The following is a 23,705-nucleotide window of genomic DNA, read 5'->3' as shown; positions in this document are numbered from 1 at the left end:
GTATTTCCCAGCCGGCCGGCCGAGCTGCTCTACGTCACCCTCGAAATTGAAAAAGGGCGCGCGCACGCCTCCATTCCGAAAATCGAAAACACTGCCCTCGGCTCTCTCGGCGCGGTCCCCACGGTCTGCCAAAGCAATCCCGCGTATCCCCGATCTCAGGATTCGGCTTTTGTTTCAATTGCCATCCTTCGAGTTGCCAATCGCGTGAGAATTTCGCTTACGAGCTAGGGGAACGCGCGGCGGAACTGAATTCCCAATACAGGGTGGTCCACCTGAATGTAGACACCTGAATATCTTCTTTATTTTTGATGACGCAACAAATGTTTGTCATTTTGTCGAAGGAGCTATGTATATCTTGAAATAAAAATGGTACTTACTAATTTTTCTAATGTAGAGAACATGTAAATCAAATCTGACCGAAATATCCTATATTTTCTAAATTTTATTTATTATTCTTATATTCGAGTTAATGATTGATGCGTTTTAATGTTAACTAGAATCTGTAAGGAAAAGAAATGTACATTTATCAGTAAAAATATATCGATGATCTTGAAAACTCCGGAAGAAAGGAGTTTGAGAAGAAAATAATATGTGCAAAGCATTCTGCTTGTGATCAGAGTTGGGCAAAACTTTTATTGAAATAAAAATTACATTGCCATTTACATTGCATTAGAAACATTCGTTATATCATCACTAGACTGCGGATCAATATGCAAAATAAAAATTGTTTGCATATATTGCAAGACACAGAAGCCAAATAGAAACTTCTTACTTTTTTAATTGTCTTATTAAGTTGAAACGGATACACTGATATCCTCAAATCTTTTTAATATGTCCACTGCTTTATATTGTACGTATCCATTTTTGCCAGAAATGCATAAAATCCGCAGTCTAGTCATCACAAATAAAGGAGACATTTAGGTGGACCAGGAAGTATCTAGAATCTAGATCCTTTTCGAAACAACTCCAAGGTGATTTCCAGGTCAACAAAACTTCATACACGACTCAAGCCAACAGAAATCATGTAGATCCCAACCTCAAGGAAACTTGCCCTCGTTCATGAAAAAAGAACAGAATTTTAGCATCGAATGCTAATGTTCAAATGATTACGGCGCGACTACAGTGGAAATCTGCGCAAACACCAGGGGAGAGCGAAAAGCCAAAGTTTTCAGATATTAGAGTGTTCCCGAGCCGGTAGTTCCCGAAGAATCAGACTTTCTGCATTATCGAATAAGTTTCTGTGCGAGCTGGAGCGTTCCCGTTCCCCGTAAAAGACAATATTTGAAGTCGTGCGTAACAGGATGTTGCAGCGATCTCTGGAAAACAAAAGACGCGTCTCATCCTACCCGAATTTCGTTCGGAACAACACTGCGATAGAAGAATCTCGACTGCAACGCAGCATCAGCGAGGTAGCAACCGTGGTTGTTTCAGTCGTTCCGCTTTAAGGGAGCAGAAAAAGGCTGCTAGAATCTCGGTTTCCAGATATATGCTGCCGCGTAGATGGTATGCCCGTACATCGTACCCAGGTAAATACAGGTGGGCAACCGCGGTGCAGCTAGGTGGTTTTCTATTGGGTGGAACGATAACTATGTATGTGCAACTTGAACATTTCCGTTGTTTGCAAAATATGAAAAAATAATGTGTATAAAATTTGCATGGTATTGTGATGTAGACATCTTTTACATGGCTGGAGCCGTTCTGGAGTCTTCGAGGTTGCCTTGAAGCTACTTAGCATACTTAAGTTGAGTTAGGATATACTCACGATGTAAGAAGTGGGTCACCCCATTTAAAGATATCAAATAAACAAGTTTTGCAAGAAATAGAAAATAAATTGAATGCTATTTCTTCTCTTAATGATTTTAATAGAGACGTCATATACTGACATCATAAAATTTTCCAACAATTTCAAATTTCATCTACTCAATTTTCCTACAAATGCATAAAGAAATAACATCCTAGAAATAACATTCAAGGTGGACAGCGTTATCGTCCCACCCAGTGTATTCGCGCACGGAGCGGCTGTTCGTCATCCACGACTGCTCTTTTGTCAGAATAAACTTTCGTCTCCCTGTCGGACCGCAATCCGGGATTTTTTCGTGGGTTATTTCAAAAAGGATTTGAACAGAGGAACCCGCCACCGGAAATGTTTCACGCGTTCCCAACTTTCTCGCGGGAATTACGCGTTCGCTCCTTCGAGTTTGAAGAAATCTCGCCACTCTTCACGTTAAATGGCTTAGCCGATCATCCGTCTCACGCTTCTCGTACTCGTAGAAGTACATATTTCATTATTTCTTAAAATAACCAACGGCTGCACTTTTCAACACTAGAAATCGCTCAGCTTTAAACGCTCATAACTTTTGAACCATTGATCTCCTGGGATCAGAACTGGGATTTCTAGCATTTTCTCGCTCAAATCTACTGAATCAGTCCTGAAAAGTCGTTAGTTCTTCTAAGAAATAATGAAAGGCTTCGCCTTCGGTTACGATCGGACGTTTAAGAAAACGACAGTGTCAGCAGTTCGTCTAACATCGGAAATTTTCATTTCGCAGTCGAGTGGGTACCTCGCGCATGGCGATTCGACCAACCGGCAGATTTGGCAAGGATCGGCCGAACGAATCCGAGGGAAAATCCGGGATTTACGATCTCACGAGGTTGAACCTGTTCACGGCCGCCGCGGCACGCTCGTGCGGAATGGAACTGGCGATCAGACTTTGCTTAATTAGAACGGGAAACATCGCCGATGCATATTCAATTCCTTCCCGGGGACGTAATTAGAACCCGGGGGCCGGGTCTGATGAACTTAAAACGAACTCGTTACCCACGTAGACCACCTCCCCCTTCCCTTTTCCGACCGTTCTGAATATAACTCGTAAGTATGCACCGGCTAGGAGCAATTATATTCCGGCCAACTTACCATTCAACTTTTTCCACCTTTCCGTCCCCATCGCCGTGCGCCCGCGTGCTCTCGCGCGATTCAAATAGCCCGGTCAATTAATTCCGGCAAGTTCATTAACTACCGTTCGAGGAATAATTAAATTCAACCTCGAAATTCCCTTTGTCCTTAGAGGGAACGCATCGGGTGCTGAGATGGCTTTCATCCCGGCGCTAAAGTAAACTGTTGTATAGCGGGCACAAACGGGACTGGGTTTCAATGGCGCGCGCAACTATTTCGGTCAAGTGCACACTATGCTGACCTGATCGTGATCGAGGCAATCGGGACACGGGCCGGCCGGAAAGAAGATTAACCCGGGCAATAACTAGTCAGTTGTGTCAAACGTAATCTAGCAAATGTAAAGATCGCCGTTGAAATATGTGGGACATGATTCTAAATGTTACCACCACTGACCAATTTTTGATCATTGGAAAAAGGCGGATGTTGTTTAGAAGAACGACCAGGCCCAACATATTTCAAGGTCACCGAATATTTACCAAGAGTGCAAATGTGGTTTTAGATATGAAGAACGATCGGGAAGTGCGATTTCCATCTAGAAGCGAAACTTCTTTGGCGATTCGTCATCAAATTTATATTCTCCCTGCTGGCAGAGGACCAGCAGGTGCCCCCGTCGATAACGGGATTGGCTAGCAAGACGGCAATCGTTATAAATAACTTAGGGAGGGAACGAGGCAGAGGGAGAATGAGCGACGTCGCTCCGGCACAATGGGGTTTTGCTCGCGAGGGGAAACGGCGCCGATAAATAACCGGGCAATAATAAAAAGGGAAGGGCACTTTCGCGGATCGAGCCGTTCGCCAGAGGAGCGTTTATTTCTCTGTGAACGGAACGAATCTTGCGGTACCCGGGGTCCACCGACAATGCGTTTAGGGGAAATCGGGATCCCGTGGATTCTAGACGGGACCAACCCCCTCGGAAAATTGCCGATGGAAACAGTGACTCACGAGCAATCGCGTTTGAAAGAATTTAGTGAACTCTGCACACAAAATGTAACAAGATATTTAACCCTTTGCACTCGAAGCTATTTGAAAATTAAACATTTCTTCCGGCCTAAAATTATTTCCATTCCCAAATAATTGATTAGATACCGATATATTTAATAATGTAAACAATATTTTGAATAATGGTACAGCAATTTCTGGTGGCGCCTCAGAGTCCCAATCGACGGCTAAGGGTTAAAAAAGAAGACAGAAGGACTATAATAATTACCAAAATTTTCTAATTTATTCGATTCTATTTTTTAAGCTTCCAGAAGATTTATGTTTAATTTTATTGCACCACGCAACTGGTGACACGGCGGCGGTCGAATGATGCTTATGCAATAGATGTTAGAATTGCGCAATATCGATGGTATCTGCGATAAAATTGAAATTCATGGGTATCTCAGATAATGAGACCGTTCCTATCTCGCCGAATGAAAAGGCTTTCGCAACATACTGAATTCAATCGAACGTATTGCTTCTTAGCGGTTGCATAAGAAACGTAACGGAGCTTCCGCGGTTTGCAACTCCATACGAAATTCCTCCTTTGCAAGCAAAATTGGTATTCCCGATACAAGGAAACGGACGTGTTCGAGAACGCCTCACGTGGTTCGTCAATAAGTATCGTCATGAAATATCGTTTCTCCGTTGCGTAACCAATTTCTTCGCCGGTGCTCATCAACTTCGAGGATGCTGGAATCTATCTAAAGCTTCTGTTGCGTCGGGGCTACGTTGCAACTGCTTATATAAACGTATTCTGGTCCTTCTGGCAGGATTTACTCTATCTCAGAATTCGATTATGGTGTTCAATTATAAAATCTATTACTTACACTGAAAATATCTCTCCGTTGTTTTTAGTCATACAAGAAATTATTTAAGGCAGAAAGTGTTTGGTTCTGTGGGGAAATTATTGTGACGGATAAGTTTTTTCCCTCAAAGTCATATTTTCCGATATTTTAAGGTCATCGTCGTTTTTTTAAAAATAGAACGACGTATTTTATTCAGTGTAACATCATAGCTAATGAAAAGACAAATTCAACCATGTATAATATGTTGTCCTTCAAGTGCCCTTGGGAATTATTCTTCAAAAAGCATAAATTAGCGTACAAAGATTAATATTCATGCCTAAAATCTAAAATAGTGGCATACCTCGAGAAATAAGCCAACCGTTGGTTTTTCAACGGACATTATGCTAATTATGAAATAATTGTGTGTGTTATATTAATATAATACGACTAAAAGCATAATCTAATAAAAAAGTAACAACGATAAAATTACCGCACAGATTCCCAAGGAAGATGCACGCTATTCTATATTCCACATATTTTTCAACAACCTATGTTCTACACAAATTCGATTTAAATCGGCGTGTTACTCAATCGCTCTCGCTTTTAAGCGACTATAATCGCTGGCAGTTACCGCTAATGATCAGGTTAATCACGCAACAGGAAAGAGGAAGAACGATGCGCTTCGATATTCAGGTTTCGACGGTAGTGTACACCATAGTACACGCTTCTTGTCGGCCAAGAAGACGCGAACATCGTGTAGCTGACACTCTCTCGAATTAGCATGCATAATTCGTTTTAATTATTCGCCCTGTTCAATCTGAAAGGCTCCGGCGCGATTGTTGCAGCAGAAACGGCGGTTTGCATATTAGTCGTGGGCTCTAAATTAATATTCGATGTCGGAAGAATCAGCCGTCCCGGTGGATGCCGCCATCCGCTTCGTTATGCAAATTTCCGGCGGAGACACCGCCGCTAATAAATCCACAAAGCAACAATACAACGCGCCGGTTACCGTCGTCTTGTTTTAATTAATCGTTCCACCGGCTGGAGGCGAAGGCGAATTTGCACTTCTTCTTGATTTTGGACGTACGAGGTGTAATTTTAAAAAATCGGGCTCTATAATGGTAAATCAAGATTCAGTATGTTTTTTGAGCGTAATACATTTTACTTACTTCCTCTCGGAGTTTGATGAACTTGAAATATGTTGTCAATGCAGCCATTTTCTAATGAATAAATTTTTAAAATGAAAGTACTGAGGAAGTATTGAGTATTGAGTCTTATCTTTCCCTCGCAGTAATAACACCGTTCTCGTGTGTCTAAATAAATATATAATTTTAAATATTCTTGATGGGCGAAATTAATTAGCAAAAGGTTGAATTTTTTTAACTTGCAAAAGGGTGAATTTGGAGTGGAACACCTATAAGATTGGTTTGAAATTCTTCTAATGTTCTCACTGTGACGAATGTAACAGTTTTTCTGTGAATATCTAAAAAACTGGAAGAAACCGCCTATCATTTGTATAATAAAAAATTGTTCAGAATGTGTCGAGATTTACAACATATTTTAATTTCATCCAAATGGAATGAGGAATTTCGACAAATTTACCAAAACAAATTTTGCACACATCATTTTCTCACTTCACAATTCAGAGGGGTAAACCAAAAGATCTCGAAAATATTTTCACCCCTACGGGTAAGGACTACCCTAAATAAACAAACATAAACAGCCTGGCGAGAGCGAGTTGCACGTGATCGCGGGAATTTGCGATGTCTATGGGGGCCGGTCGACAACGGAATACCCATTAACGCGTACAGCCTCTCGACTGGACGCCGACCCCGTATTAAAGGGAGGTAAGTCCAATTAAAGATCCAAGGCGATATACCGAGTTTCGCGGAGGTATTCCCGGTTCATTAGGGTGGACGCTCGGTCCCTCCAGTCCGGACGAATGAAATTCGTTGGTCTCGTTGTGCATCGTTGAATCGGTAAATGAGAAAACTGCTACAGAAATCTGTCTCGCGCTCCGGCGACGTCCGTTCGGGAAAATATTTCTAGCTCGCCCCGTGGTCCCGGGAACTAGACCGAGGAACTATGTGTCGTGATTTAATGAAGTTCCCCGTGGTTTCAGTGAAGTATATTTTTTTGAAGATCTCTCCACGCTCCAAATGCCGTCCTGGCTCCCTGAAAAGATTTTCCGGGAGGACGTCTGTCTTTACAACGCTTGGCAATTTTCCATTCAGCTGAAAATCACGAAAAACGTCTGATAGAAAGGAAACACTGACAATTGTTTGCAGGAATTCCGGAACGGCGTTCGCGTGCTTTGCGTTGGTAATGATCGAAATTCTTTTGAAGGATCCAGCGCGCAACCCGCGAATTAAAGGTAAAAAGCAAAAAGCGGTTGAAACCCTTTGGTCGCCAGTTTTTCAGAAGAAATTAGTTGCAAGTTTCGGCAGAGTCCGGGAAGAAAGGTGGAGCCCGTTGAATCCGTTCGCAAGAACGTAGCCGGCGATTTCGACCAGTGCAGAAAGACGCGGTGCACCGAAGAAAGATTATTAACAAAGCCCGGCTACCGTCATTGCTTCCGGCCCCGGACCACTTGCGTGATCACAATTATATGTATTTACGCGGCCAGCAGCAGCTGCAGCGCATAATTTCACCGCCGCGCCGAATTAGGAACGATGAGTATTATTTTTACCCCCGAGATTCAATTTAATGGTTCATCAGTGGCGAACCGGAAGCCGTCCGTGATCGTTTAATACGTTGCCGTGGTCGGCTGCAATTACGTCCAAGGAGGCATTCATACCTACTCTTTCCTGGCCATTTTCTTTTGTGAGTCCAGCAAGGCGATAGATAGTGCTACCAACTTGGATATTTTCGGAAAATAGATTCAAAGCATTTGAATCAATTGATAAAAATATGTATTTAATATGAATTCAATAACTTGTCAATTCCTTTTTCCCAATGACTCACTAGCAACATGTGTTTTTCATTTAGAAACAAAATTACCTGTTTATTATAAATACGACAGAACTTTAGTTTCAATCTAATAAACGCACAAACAGAGATCCCATTGGTAACCAGTGGCGCAAACTCTATAATTCTACGCACGCGTCGAATAATGGATAATCTAATTTAGACGTAATCCTATTAATTAGTAATTACGCACGAAAATGAAGTGGTAACCGGATGTTCCGATGATCCAAATAGGTCGGAAGGTGGAGCGACAGCGAATATTCTACCTTCATATTCTCGGTCGCAATTATTCTTCGATAAAGCGGATTTAATCGGCGAAAGTGTTGGCCTCGAGGAGTGTAGAACGCATCGAATCTCCATTTCGGCTCGTTTCTACGTCATTCGACGGAAAAACCGTGCACGGTGTGCATGTACATATGCATACACGCAACTGCAACAGTTTTCGCCTTTTCCTTCGACGCCGGTTTCGCGATTTTGCACCGGTCGATCGATCCACCGGCAAACACGCGCCGATTAATTATACATAGTAAACGTTTTCGCTGTCCGGCGGGCTTTGTCGATGACATAATTCGAGCTAAATACGCCGGACCGTATGCAATTTCGGTGTTTGAAAATGTTACCGGGATTTTCTAGCTGCCAATTTCTGTCTGGACGACACGCCAATATTATCTGCCCGTTGGAATATCCGAACCTCCAGCTAGTGCGATCATTTTCATTTTCGCATCGTCCTGTTACCTTCCATTTCATTTGCCTTTCTGTTATTCCATCTTTAATAACATTTTATCTTATCTCCAGTCAGATCTGGATAAGTGACATTTCATTCCGCGACTGCGTTTTAATTGATCTAATTGACAAGATTTTAAATAAAACTGTCAGTCAGGTCTGGATTCGGTTCTAGTGCAATCATTTTCATATTCGCATTGTCCTGTTACCTTCCATTTCATTTGCCTTCCTGTTATTCCATGTTCAATCACATTTCATCTTATCTCCAGTCGGGTCTGGATAGGTAACATGTCATTCCGCGACTGCGTTTTAATTGATCTAATTGACAAGATTTTAAATAAACCTCTGAGTCAGGTCTGGATTCGTTTAGTTCTCTGTTTCGCTCATACACTTCACGTGTGCATTATTTTCATAGTTGCTGCAGGCAACCCAGCAAATAAAGACGGATAATATTTCATGTAACATGTATGTCTACTTTCGGCAGCAGTGCAGCGGTTATTATTTTGAAAAATTTGAAACATAGAAATACAGACGTGTAGAGAATGCAGGGTTGGTAATAAATGTTGTTGTTACTTTTACTGCATTCGTGATGAAGCTCCGAGAGCCTACATACACGCGAACGTATTTATATTACTACCACTGACATTTGTTGTACAGATTAAAAACTGCAGAAACTGAATTAATTTCGGGGATGTTCCGGCCGCACTTCGTTGCGTCTCGCGCGGAGAACTCGTTAGAGCACGAGCAAACAATTGCATAATTAAATTAACGTATAATGTAACCAGATATCCGGCTTCCCGATGTGGAAACTTTAAAAGTGTGGCATGTATCGAGATTCGAGTATCTTCAGCGTGTTATTACCGAAATGGAGAAAAAGCATTCCCTTGTTTCCATGATTACTTCCCCGCGGCTACAGCGAGCAACCTGTGTGTACACTATGTTGTGCAATAACTCGGCGATCGCCGTGAGAGAGATCTGTGTAAAAATTAAAATGAACAAATCCGGGACGAGTTGATGAAGCAAGACGGGTCTCCCGGCGCGTGAAATTCTAAAAACGAAACGCGAAACAGAATAACGTCGTTCGATTCCAACGAGACGGGAACATAGATGGAATATTTTCACGTATTTGTATTTACTCTTGATTCCGGACGAAAATTCGGACAAAGGTCTCGCGTGTTTGCTTTCAATTTCCCGCGGCGAATGAAATTTTCGTTCGCCGAACGAGCCGCCTAATTGGCTAATGGAGATTCTAAAAAACAATGGCGGTCGTCGAACGAAGCGAACCAGCGAATCCTGCTGGTTCCGGGACGCGATCTATGGCCCGGCGTTATCGGTAATGGTGTTTCACAGTGAATTGGCAGTGTGTCTCCTGTCGAGGGTAAGGGGCAAGTCTCGAATTTTCGTTCGTTCGTTCGTTCACTCTGTCCCGGTTAAGTTAGCGCAAGAGGAAACCGATACCTTTAGCCCCGGACGAGCCAAAGCACCCTCGCTTTATCACGATGGCCCCGATAACGCTCCGTGCTCCGTTAGGACGCGAACAAACGACAGCTTGTTATGTTAATCGACTCTTCATCGACCGGCCGTACCTATTCACCTATGAATGGGAAAACGCGGTTATGTAACGAGATCGTTGTCTCCGCCGTGGTTATTAGGAACACCTACGAAGAGGATTACCCGGTGCTTAAGCGATCGCGATATTTCATCGCCTGGCCCTCCTTCGATCAGCGTTTTAACTCCTCGCCTTCAAATGACGTCTCGGAAACATCATCGTTTTTAACTTACCTCCACAAAGTAACATATATGCCGAAAAAGTAAAAAGAATGAGTATCAGTTACTTTACATCACATTATTTTTGATGATCAGTTTTATTTGAACACTCGAGGCTCACATTATAATATGTGCTCATAATTATGAAAGTGGTCGAAGCCATATAGTTCTTGTTTCGAGATGTTTAAAGGAAAGCCAATCTAACGGTTCATTTTTTAGCCTTACAGAGAAATTGAAGTCGTTTGGTCCATTCATAAAAATGTTGTTCTGATTTAAAGTGTGTGGAATCAGTTATGCTCCTTACTGAATCTGTGTAATAGCTACCAAACCATGTCACATTGATTTTGAAACATGTGATATAAATAATTTGATTTGGGAAGCATCCCAGTCCGCGATTCTATCCGTATTTCGTGGCTAGAGCTTGTATATAATTAATCACCAATTTCTAATGAATGAACAGAGGCTGAATGATAATTCGAACGAAGTTGGGTATTTAATATTCATAAAACAGAAGTAGGACATTCAACGATTTAAATTCCGCGCGCATAATCAATTAACGTTACCCATGAACGGCGGATGTCGAAGGAGAAGATGAATCCGAAAGCTAATACAGCGTGCTCAAATATTTATGCTGCTTGTACCTCACGGCAATGTTAACGTGGATATCTTATTTGCAACTCTGTCGTAATTACCCGCTATACACGTTACTTAGGCAACATTGCACAACTCGCCGGCGGTGATGCTGATTCCGAAGTCTCTGTAATCGCGATCATAAAGAGGTTTAATTCGCCATGAAACCCAAGTACCCGCCACTAAATATAAATGACGATACCCGCGGACGGTAAAATATTTTGACGACCATTTCATAATGGAAAGCTAGCCGTTTCATTACAATGTAAACTAACAGGAAAATATGTTCGGCGCTGTCCTCCCATTTTAATGCGACCGTCCGAGACAAGATACACATAAAACGGAGATTCGCAGACGGTAAATTGAACGGAGGATAAAAATGCGGATTTTCGAAAGCCGCGAGGGAAAGGTTTCTCATTTTCTGCGACGCGAGTGGACCGCGCTTGTTTCTTGAAAAATAGATGAGCGCGTCCCGGGCGTTCTGTGAAATGGAAATGGAAGAAGACACGGTCGGAAGGAACGGTTTTCTCCCTAATTTGCACGTTTGTCCCGGCTGGCAAACACGCCCGAACTACTCTATCGATTCCGCGACGACACTGTTCTCCGAGAACAGTCGCATCCCGATCAGAGTTGCCGGGAAACACTTCATTGGAACGCCGAAGAAAGTTCAACGCTTTCCGAGAGCTCCGTCTCCCTTTTATTTCCAGGGGATTCGGTAGCCACAGCTGCGCAACAACAGCCGAGCTGCTCACGTGTTTCCGCTTCGTAAAAAATGTACAAACACGGGCTTCCCCTGCCAGAATTGATTCTTCCTGCTTCTTTTCAATCGCGAAATCTCGCCGGACTGGCCGCTCGCAGTCCACCACTATAAATTCCGTTAGACGCTATAATCTACGAAAAATACGAAAACGAAAATTCTTGTAGACAGGCTTACGTTTCGGCATTTACAAGTTTTTTAACTCAAATTTACAAAAGTTTCTTGCTAATATCTCCGAAACTAAAGCTGACCGTCAACTATTTCAAAGGTTAAAGTTATTCGAAATTTCGAGTTTTATAACATATTTCAAGATTATATCGAAGTCGGTAAGGATCCAAATTGCAGGTTCTACAAAGCAGTTGTGGAACGTAGAATCCGTGATTTCCCGTAAATCTAGCGTTAATACCGTCTGGATCCGCAGTAAACCGTCCTCGAGGCTGGAGCCCCTCGATACCAAATTGCGTGTAACGAGTAAAACGCGGCCGCGTCGGATTTCACGGAAACCTCACGAGTCTCCCCCGTATCCCGGGGATCCGGTTTAAAAACCCGTACAATAGGCTTCGAGGTCGGTACACGTTTGCGATAAAGTTACTCCAGGTCTCCCCTTTATTTTTTCAGCGTCGTCATTCGTACGTGGGGGTTGGCGTTCGCCCCGCACTAAGGAAGGGTATATCGTTGGCTTTTATCAGCCAGGAGCGACCATGTAAATCGACTGTTCCTGGTAGGAAACCGAGCTGGAAAGATCGGGACACGTTGATTAACGAAAATAAAGCCGGGTTCGCCGACAGGTGATAGTATCTGAGGAGGTACACGCGTGTCTTAATTCCGTTTGCGCGGTTATCAAGCAGGGACGTCGCAGGGACATTCAGCAACGGACGTCCGTGTTTGCTCGTCGTTCTTCCGGGTTTCTATCGGTTCAGCATAAATTCGTCGTGGACGTGACCGCAAAGAATTTTCGCGAGCGGCCCATCGTGTCGCATCGGACGAGTTGTTTTTCGGGGGACGAAGGGGGACGCGATAAGACGAACGGCATACGTGCAGCACACGAATGGCAGCAGCTGCGCGTGCCCTGAATATTTAACCCGCTTAAGGCCCCCGCACAATAAGCGACCCCCGAACTCAATGGGGAGGCCGCTACCGGTTCGCTCTGCGAACCAATTGCTAGGCGAACCGGCCTCCATATTTAATCAACAATCGTTTCCCCACGTCCATTCGCCAACTCTTTAACTCTCTCTTGCTTTTCACCCGTTGCCAGCCTGCCCCTCAGTGTAACGATAGCCAACCATTACCCGGACAATGATGTTTGTTTCTCGGTGTGAAGCGGTATTCAAACCCTCCGGATCGCGCTGCTCTACGGACCCCCGGCTTTCTTGATGAGTCCCGGACCGCAAATTGATTCACGTCCTCAGATCAAGGACTCTTTTCGAATGGGGTTGTCGTTGGACACCTAGGGGCGACGTGTTTCGCAATTTTCGGGGGTTCGAGAGCGTAATAAGCCACTTGGAGGGTAAACATCTCGGCGCTTTTCAATGGTCTGGGGAGGAGCCAGGCTGTTTGTTTCTGGGTTGGACTCGACACACTAAAATTAACCCTCCTGTTGCGGTGGAATTGGATTGGTGAAATACTAGTGGCGTGAAAAATGTCGGTAGAAGATAGAAGAGCATAAAAATACACAGTGGAACTATGAATTCTAGCGATAAGAGGCCGCTCAACAATGCCTAACATGTATCTCACGATCAGTGGCACACGCAGTTCATTTCCCAGAGATTATTTTAGAGGTAGAAGAGCATAAAAATACACAGTGAAACTATGAAAGTCTGCCGACAACTATATTATTCCACGTTGCAGGAAAATTTTTGGTATTCACAAGAAGCCGCTCAACAATGTGTAACAGTCGCTCACACGAACAGTAGCACACGCAGTTCATTTTTCAGAGATTATGAGAAAGTTAGACGAGCATTTTAAAAAAACACAGTGAAACTGTGAACTCTACCGACAGCTATACATATTTCACGTCGCAGGAAATTTTTGGTACTCACAAGAGGCCGCTCAACAATGTCTAACACGTCGCTCACGAACAGTAGCACACACAGTTCATTTTCCAGAGATCCGGCGAAAGGTAGAAAGGCTGGATAACTTGGAAGACGTCTTCCAGGCTCTTCCAGAAAATTTTTATTCCCCGATGCGGGGCCGACGCACAATTTTCTTCCGGAATAGTTTCCATTCTCAACACGAAAGCCGAAACGACAACGTGGCCGGAGCGGATGATAGCATACAAAGAGGGCGCGGTGTCTCGCTTTAGAAAAATGCGAGCGGTGCGCCTCGAATTACGCCCAATCCTATCCCCGGCGAAAAGCGGGAAATTGAAAAATGATAGACGCGCGGGCGCCGTCAGGATGTCGGGGGCCGTAGGAATTTAATATCCCCGTGAATCTGCGGCCCCCTTCAACCCCCTGCCTAGCGGCGGAACACAGCTTCCGGTACACGTTGCCCGCGGATCATGAAAGTAGCGTGGCGGTGTGTCGTCATCAAAATATTCAGCCGGTTGGCAAAGAACCAGGAGGTGCCCCGTCGTCGATAATGATAACGTAACGCATCGAGCGGCGAAGTGGAAAAACTTTTTTCTCTTCGAGAATGAAAAAATTCATGAAAATCGCAGGCGGCGCGGCAGTTCGACTACTGGTGCACGAATTAAATTGAAAGGAACAGTTCATATGGGACAAACGGATGCAAAGTCGTCGGGGTGGGGGGATGCGCAAAGAGAATTAACTCGGTAAGGGTAATTTACTGTTCAGAACTCGCTGATAGTAATTAGGTGTAACTTCCGATTGAAGTTTCCCTCGCGAAACGACATCGGCTTGTCAAGAAGCTGTTTCGAGTTTTCCGAGCGTGTGCGTCGAATGAAAGTCGTGGCCGGGGGCTAAGAGCAAAGTTGCCGAACCATCGCCGCGGCCAAGGAGTTAGTCTAATGTCGTCGAGCGGCGAAGAAGTAGCCGGAAGTCGCCAAAAATCCGCTCAACGAAAATCCCATCTACGTGACTTCGTTCGATCATCGGGGACACCGATATCACCGTGATGCAACTACCCGTGGATCCCCTGCGAGCATAACGTGGCTGCTACCCAAGGGAAAAGCAGTGTCATCGTGTGTTGACGAGGCTCCGGTTCGGAAAGAAGAGGTCGGAAGAAGGGAGGATAATCACGTTGCGACTCGCAACTCCTAACGGACTCAGCCAGGCTTACCTGGCAGATTTTCCTGCCGGCGACGAGTTCGGATAGATCAGTGAATTCGAGAGCTTTCGTGTCTGAGATAACGTATCGAAGTGCACGCCGTTTTCAACACTTGCTAAAATAAATTTCCCTCGCCGATTTTATTATCGCATTTATTTATTTATTGAATGAATTGCATCCACGATCACGTACATTTTTAACGCAATTTATTTCAGCACCGCTCATTTATTATAAGCGAGAATGCATTGAAGGTAATGGACATCGTTTTGAGCATTTGCTGAAATAAATTTTCTTTATCGGTTGTACGTTGCACTATTCATTTTTCTCTATTGGATGAATTGCATTGAAGAACGTGTTAGGATAGATCGATAATTCACAACCATTTATACTTTACACATCATCGTTTCACGTAATTTATTTCACCGCTGTTCGGTTGTCGTCGATGTCGATGTATGGAAGTGAATGGACATCGTTCCGTGCGTCCGCTAAAATAAATTTTCTTTATCAATTTTACTATCGTGTTTGTTCTATTCTGGTGGATGATTTGCATTCGAAAACGTGTAGGGATAGGTCAATAGTTCACAAAAGTATAGTCCATTTACACTTTACACGTCGCGCTTCGTGTAACAATAATTTATTCGAACACAGTTCATCATCTACCGCAACGTGTTGGAGTAGATGCAGTTTGAAAAAACAAAGAGATTAAGAGAATTTTAAAACTTCGATGTATTGTTCCCAGCTTATTAGAGTCATTGAAGAAAGAAAACAATTTCCACTTGGTCCCTGCTTCTTGTAATTGGTGTAGACAATTTTCAATTACACTTTCTTTATGCATTTATATAAGTTTTGAAAATTAAAGGTGATATGATTTCTCCTCTATTAAAATTATTAAGCGAAAAGAGAACATTCTATTTGATTTCCATTTCTTGCAATCGACGCAGACAGTTTTTATTTTGTACAAAGATCCGCAGTCTACTAATGATGAATAAAGCAAAGCTAAATACGTTGGAAGAAAGAACTCTTTTGGCAAGATTGAGGTTGAAGCGTGCGGAGGTCCGTAGGATGGCGATAACCTCCGGATGCTACCGCGCAATAGTAATCGGCGATGGTGTAACGATAGCCGGGGAGAATTAGTGAATACCGAGGACTATACCATTACGGGGACAAACGCGTTTGGGGTGTATTTACGCAACGGAATCAAAGACTTGGTCAACCAGCTCCCATAGTGTTCGCAGAGAGGTCGGTTCACGTTATCGCGTGTAAACCAAGCCTACACAGAGGGACACGTTTGTGTAACCGCGATCGAAACTCCGATGGCAGAATCAAGATGTTACTACAGAGGAAATTCGTGAATTCGGCCCGCGTACCATGGCGCAATCGATGCAGGGCTGGTCTGTCGGACTGATATTACCTATTGAAACGCTACTCCTCGACGCCCCACTCTCAGGACATTTCCTCCTGGCCCAAAGTGCTCACCTGTAACAGAAAAGGAAACCGTCCACGTCAGCTATTGTTCGAATACAATCTCACCTTTTTCTATACGCTATTTTAATACTATCGAAAATCCCGAGGAAAGGAAATTCCATCCTAAAGTCCTGACCGAATTCCCTAACACTAGGTGTACGGAATAAAAGTCGCAAAGTGTTTGTAGTATTTCAAGTTATTGAAATAAAATATTATTATATCAATAACGAATCTACGAAGAATGTTTTGCTTTACCAAAATGTTGGTTAAGGCTTCGCTTTTGAATTATTAGTAAAGTTAAGGAAGGTAAAAATTGTTTAGAACGAATTATAGATAAACGAGCTGCCTGTAAATATATAGCTTGAATTAAAAATCAGAAAAACCTTGAAAATATGATGATTATTAATTCTTGTATCTCCCAGGTTGCTCCTCAAGTTATTACAAAGATTGTAGGTCGAGTACATAGTTAGTATCAATGAAAACATCGGAATATGACATCTTGCGTGTCGTCACTCGCATAATCTTGACATTAAAGCTCGTTTTCCGTGGTTATACCGTGTGAAAGCCTGTCGGTAAAAAAAGGGTTTGCAAGAGCGAGAAAACGCCCGGTGAAATGCGGCAATAGGTTCGACAACGAATGCATCCTGACGCTCGGATTTGCGAAAACGACTCCCCCGACTGGTTGCCGTGGAACGCCAGGATTCTCGCGTTCCTTCTACGAAGTTTCGATATTTTGCTTAAGCTTTCTTTGCCCGAACGTGCCGGAATATGAGTATGCACGTCGGGAATGAAAGTTGGGAGCTGGATAAACTCCGTGTTCCGCTCGTCGTATTCCTTCGAGTCGACTTCTCTCCGCGCTTCCGGTTGGCAGAGTTTTCAAGGCTCCGGGGGAAATCTTCATATACAGTGCAATTGTATCGCTAGATATTCCCGTTTCTGCTTGTCCACACGCTTCTCGCTGCGATCTTGATTATTAATCCGCTGGCGTATCGACGAAATCCGTGGAATCGATGGAAAGTTATTCTACTTTGATTCTTTCCCGAAATATAAAATATTTTTTACAAATGTTTCATCGTTCAGAATTTCGTAGACACAAAAGCAAGTCCGCATTTATTGTGTGTCCTGGACACAACCCCTGGAAATTCGAATCTGACGGATAGAATTTCGGGACAGTCGATGGCTGAAAATAAGGATAAAGGTCGCGCTGTTTAAATTCGAATTCGTACGGCGGTCCCAGCAATCAATTTCGAATTCAGATCATACCGCGGTGGGTTTGAAATTCCAATTACATCGGACGGGTTCAAAAGTAAATTTAAACAGCGGGATTCAAGTGCGCATCCGGGAATGTTCGGTCCGTGGATTTTACAGGCTTGTAACAGGTAGTTCTCGTGTTACAGTGCTCTCGTCGAACGCTATTTCGCGCAAACACGAAATTGAATCGTTCGCCGGAATGTAAACTACGGGACTCGTCGAGTCGGCTCGAAAACAACAGTTAAAAAATGAAAACGTGCGCCGACGCTTCTGGCATAACGGGAGCTCGTTATATTATTTATTATTATTTACTTTGTTTTGGACCGCGAGCTCTTGCATGATCACGTTTTCGAAACGCGTTCTCGCACATGGCCCGGTTAATACGAATCATATAAAACCTCCGGGCCGAGCATCCCGCTTCGCTGAAATTAACTTTCAACAGGATTTAGGTGTTCGCCTTTTCGTTGAATATTTTAACATCGAGCGGGATTCAACCGACCGGCAGGCGAAAATAATCAGTGGGAAATTTTCCTCACGCGAACCCAATTACGAACAATTGTTTCTTTGTCCCAATGCAATTATTTTTACGTTTAATACCGCTTTCAACTCCGCGAAATGCAATGAAAGCGGGACTTCGCAGAATTTTTATACTGTACTTCAATTAGCAATGATTAGACTGCGGATCTTTATGCAAAATAAAAGTGTTCTGCAATGAATGGGAAATTGCGAGGAGCAAGAAAAAAATAAAAATTGATTTCATCCCTTATAATGACTTTGTTACATTGAAAACAACATTACGATTTAGTGAAATTTTTCTAATTCTTTACCGTTTTCACGCAACCAATGTCTTCATAAATGCATAACGATCCGCAGTCTAGTAATGATAATAGGTTGAATTTGTCAATTACAAAATTCCTCGTGGTAAACACAGCGTAGAGATTTCGTTGATATGCAACACAGACGGTTCTTTCATTAAAAAAATGTGCAAACACTATAAATGCATTAATGCTATTACATAAACACTATAAACGCAGTCTACTAACGATTGCAGCAACGAGGAAGAGGATACGGCAAGGAGAGTTAATTTTTAAGTACCGTTTCCATTAATTCCGGCAGCGCAACGATGCGGTCGAAACACGCGTAAGCGTATTCAGCGGCGGTAGACCGAAAGTTCTATTCTCTAGGACAGGGGCTCGCCGAGTTTCTGCATAGCGTAATACATAACGCGACACCGCAAGGACGAGCATTGTCGAGGCGTATCCATTGATCACCGAATGCAGTCAGGGACCGCGTGCAAGCTTTGTCGACGCGACAGCAAATATGAATGCGGCACGGTTTCCGTGCATCTGGTTGCACCGCGTTGCCTTTTCGTTCTCAGACACGACACCGACTTCGAGGTGTCGTTTCACGTCCGAGAAGACAAGTCGCGATCTCGCGGGCTCGTCGTCGACGACGAACGTCGAGAACAGCATAGCGATACACGCAGTGCACAAACGATCGACGCCTCCTTTCAACGACCAGACAATTAATCGTCACGCCCACTCGCGTCCTCGGTATTTCGCGTTCGTCCCCGCCTAATGGGGACACTGACGCGACACCTACTCCCGTATGTCGATCAATTCCATTCCTTCACGTTCTCTGCGATCATCTCGCTAAATGAAAACTTTCCGAGACAATGATGGGAACCGAAAATGACTAAATCAAATGCACAATAATGGAAGCGTTTAAAGAATTTCAAAATACTGTTCGCTGTTTTTGTTGAAGAATATAATTGGTGTGGAGTTCTTCTCTAATTAAGAGACACAGCCCAGTGGAATAGGTAACTTTAAACCAGGCCTGACTAAATTTGTTCCATTTCATTGTTGCATTGTAACTCAATTATATCAAGGATATCAAATATAGAACTGGAGGAACTTCATTTATTTAATATTTTTTGTACACGTACAACGAGAAAGAAAGGTTTCAATAGAAATGTGAAATCGCCTGGCCAGGCCTGCTTTAAACTTAACTTTTTTAGTTCAACAGAGATTTCAACGCTATACAATGATTCAGAAGCACTTTCAATAAAACGGCAACATTTTCACTGAGAAATGCGAGCAGACTTATTGCTCGCGATCTAATATTTCGCATTCGGTGTCCCCGAGAGAAGCCCTACTCTCACTCTAAGGTTAACTTTGTCGTCGGATTACTTCGAATCGAATCAGACGATTGATTACCCGCTTCGCAATGATTCCAACCACTGTTACGTACAAGTTCAATGAGAACCTAAAAGTGTGTCGACAGCAGCACCTTTTAATCCGATTGATGAACGCGAAATCGTCAGATTCTGGGAACACCTACAATAGTGTCAAGGGGAGATTTAGTAAATTGATCTTCCGAATCCGTCACCAATGCTAAGAATTTGGTTACGACATCGGAGGTTAATTCTCGAAAAACCGTGCACTTCAGGAACGAATGGGAACGGTGGATGATCGTCGGGTTTGACGATTTATGGTCTTGAATAATTTCTTTTCGCCGAGCGACATTTCGCGCTCGGTAAATTCCGACTTTCTAAAGCGGAGCCGTTTCAGAGGATCCAGCATGTCGCGGTGCAGTCTGGTCTTGCATCTCGCGAGAGAGTGCCGCGTGTGCAAGCATGAATGCAACCCGACCCGGTGCAGCACGCACGTCACCCCCGGAACAAAACGCGTCGTCGTAGACGACGAGCCACGCGTTGCGGCTCTCGAACTGCAACCGTGAAATGCACGCCGTTTCCCGCGGCTTACGTCACAGCCGGTAACTCGCTGCGGATTAGTATAAACGCCGCCGCGTACCCGATGAATTGAGCCGCGGACAATAAATGCGCCGCGCTTTGTACACCGTCGGGACAAAGATGTATATTCAACAGTGACACGGGGGGGAAACGGGGACGATTTTGTTTTAAGCGAGCCCGTGAATGGAGGCCGGGGGGCTGCGCGACTTGGGAAAGTCGCGATTTGCATCGTCGTTCAATGCGAGGCACGCGGAATCAAAGTTTCCTTCAAGTCGCCGAACAATGCGCATCCACCGAACCGCTGGAAATCGTTCCGGCCCTTTGTCCCGCGAATTCGATGCCATTTATCTCTCCCGCTGCGACTTGTTTACCGTCGATGATGTTTATCATTTTCCTCCGATTTATGCTGGTTTACATTAATAGAATATTTACACCGAGCTATACTCGTCATTTCAGGGAATAAAATCATTACCTGCTCGATACTGCAATCCAGCCAGCAGCAATATCGCGAATTACGAGAAATTTTGTAGCTAGTTGATTTTTAATGATATTGCAATATGAACGTAGATTAGCGCGGTTACTGGAATAATTAGATTTTATCTTGATAACGTGACTGCGGATGATGCGCGCAAATCCCTATGCATTTAGCGAGATTTCATGTTTATCCAATAAACAGGCACGTTATTTGCTAATAACAACTATGTACGTCGTTTATCATTTATGCAAATTATAAGAAGTGAATATCTGTAGGTATACTGTGATCAATTTTTCTTTAAAACTGCAAAAGATGTCTTGCAACACCTCTGGCAGAAACAGAATTAATATTGAACGAGCGACTCAAACGTGTCGTGTCGCTTCATTTTCTCGGCGGCGATTGTTCACTGTAACGTCGCGAATGCAATGTAGAAAATGGACGACATCCACGGAGGAAGACGAGCGTATCGACGCGACGCGTCGCGAGAGAAACTTGCGTGCATTGTGCCGGCCACGGACAAAGGGACCCGCGATAAACAATTCCGGTTGCGCCGGCACGCGAGCACACGTTTTCCGCGTGAAAGTGACTCGTCCTCGGGAACAATGAGGCGGAGCCAAGTCGCGCGACGCGCTCGCCAATCTATTCAGGATACGCGTGGCTGCAACAAGATCCTTTACATTTTAATACCTAGAGTATTCACGGGAAATGAATTCCCACGTTCGCGCTGGTTTCCAGCGAATTAGAACATGCGAGTCGGGCGCGGTTGCTTGTTCGAAGCGATTATGGCTGCTCCAGTGAGATGTTCTAGTGTTTTGCTCGATGTTAGGACTATCGATGTTGTGTTGCGACACGTTTTTCTCGTTGAAAATTTAATAAACACATCATTCTTATTTTTACCGGTGAAGTTGCCGATGATGCTGATCCTCTCCGACTTCAATAAGTTTTAAATATGTTGTCATGTTGAGCTGATAATCATGTATAATTAGAGACGATTATCTCGTTGAATAAACTTTGTTTCTTTAAGAACGAAATCCTTAGTCCCCAAATTGAAAACGGCAAGGAATTGCAAACCCAAATCGCGACACGGTAATCTTCGACGGAATTGCACAACGGAATGGGGACTGTTACCTCGACGAAGTAATAAAAAATAATCGGTATCGTATCTTCCGGTAAATAATTAGCCGATATTCGATAAAATAAAAACCGTTCATATTTCAAGAGTCGTGGTCTATAATGGTTGTCCGAGCGGCCGTGTATCGATACCGCGACGTTCTCGTTCAATCGAATCCGGAAACTAATTCGAAGGGTCGATTCGCGTAGCCGGCTTCCGTGAAAAACCGTGCTCGGGGGTGTTCTGCATTATTCGAGCTATCTCGGCGATAAATATCGGCAGCCCGTGGCGAAGTGCATGTACCTGGCCACTACCGGCCCTGCCACGGGAATATTTACACGGCGATTCGATTTATCGCGTGCGCCCGGTTTCCTCCCACACACCCCTCCCGACCAACCCCCGGGTCGCCCTAAACCTCCCGCGAAAATTGAAATATATTTCCCGCAAAGCCGCCCCCGATTTTATTGTCCAATTCCATCGAACTTCATCCTTCGTCGCCGGGATTGCTCGTTCTGTGTCGCGGCGCATCCGTGAGCTCGTTCCGCGGTTACCGTGTAAACGCGCCGATAAAAAAGCGATTGCGAAAGCTCGATAAACCGGCCGCGAACGCTGCGATGCACGACGGATGTTTACGTCACAAAATTAGACGAATCTTGTACGAGCCACGCGTTTCTGATACATACAAGCATAAAGATCCGCAGTCTATTCATTACACAAGTAAATGTAATCGTATCATTTTCATTGGAAAAATGTCATGGATATGTTGGTGAATGTCCCATCGAAAAAATAAAGAAGTTTTGTTATTGGATTAGTTATGTTTACACTTTGCTGTCCTTTTCTACGTTCGGTAGAAGTCAAACAATATTATCCCTGGCCGGACCGGTGTTTTCGACAATTATCGAGAAAACACTGTATTCTGGAACGGTGGGCGCGCGTTTGCGAATGGTCGTGTCGCTAATCGACATGATTCACGGGATCGATTAAAACTGGTTCTTCATCAGCGCTCCGCAGATTTCCCTGGTAATTTATGAAAGTCGTTCGACGTTAAAAGCTCGACGGCCAGGGTGGTTTTTACGGTTGGAAGGCTGGCGGGAATCTCCGTTCCGCTCGTCAGACGCTCTACGTCTTACGTCGACGTTTCTTCGTGCCTCGTGGAAAATCCCATCTCTCCGTTTGCGGGGTTAAACGGAGAGAAACGTCGAAAGAGAGCGAAAGAGAGAGAGAATAAGAGTACGAACGCTGATAGTCGGAACGAAGTCGACTACCGGGAGCGTTTTTCGGTGCTTTGATCAAAAGTCCCAATCAAGATTGATTGCTCGAGATGAAACGGAATCTATTTCGCGTCCGACGAGATTACGGGGTAACGCACGCCGGGCTGAATGCTAAATCGGCCCCGGTTGACGTTCCGGAAAGGTCGAGAAATGCTAACGAGCTTCGCCGGTAGTCGGCAGCTGCTTTCAAAGCTCGAAATCCGCGATTCCGAGCGGCTGGCTGGATGCTCGGCCACGCTGTTCTTTTCCTTGCCGATTTCGGCGCGAACCAACCGGTCTCCCGCTTGAAATTCGCTGCTGTCGTCATCCCCCTGGCCCAGCAGTTGCTAAGCCGGTTACCAGTCTGAGATCCCGACTCGATCAATCCACTATCGACTGAATTGGAACAAAGGATCAAGGACTCGCCACTGATCCCGGCATCCTTGCCAGCCTGGAAATGGCTTGCGAAGATATCGACGAAACCTTGGCCAGGAGACTGGACCAACAACCCCTCACTTCGGTGGATGTGTATTGTGGAATACAATTTATTACGGAATACGTGAATTATGTATTCGAGATACATAAAAAGCGGGGCTTGTTGCTTGGAAACA

At 44.2% G+C, this 23,705-nt stretch overlaps 1 protein-coding gene across 26 annotated transcripts in view; it reads right to left on the bottom strand.

Annotated features, from left to right (window-relative positions):
• Kug (FAT atypical cadherin kugelei) overlaps positions 1–23,705 on the bottom strand; it is a 612,064-nt gene that overhangs the window by 430,498 nt on the left and 157,861 nt on the right. For 7 of the 26 annotated variants that reach the window (XM_076442472.1, XM_076442468.1, XM_076442484.1 and 4 more), the window contains one exon: positions 16,203–16,267. The exons of 18 other annotated variants lie outside the window; for them this stretch is intronic. The gene's annotated coding sequence lies outside the window, so the exon portion shown is untranslated. Of the gene's footprint in view, positions 1–16,158; positions 16,268–23,705 lie in introns of all 26 variants that reach the window. One more of the 26 variants, XM_076442476.1, reaches the window with a different exon arrangement.

This window comes from Lasioglossum baleicum, chromosome 2 (assembly GCF_051020765.1).
Source record: "Lasioglossum baleicum chromosome 2, iyLasBale1, whole genome shotgun sequence".
In the NCBI taxonomy this organism is placed as follows: Eukaryota; Metazoa; Arthropoda; class Insecta; order Hymenoptera; family Halictidae; genus Lasioglossum; species Lasioglossum baleicum.
This window is presented reverse-complemented; position numbering and strand designations above follow the sequence as displayed.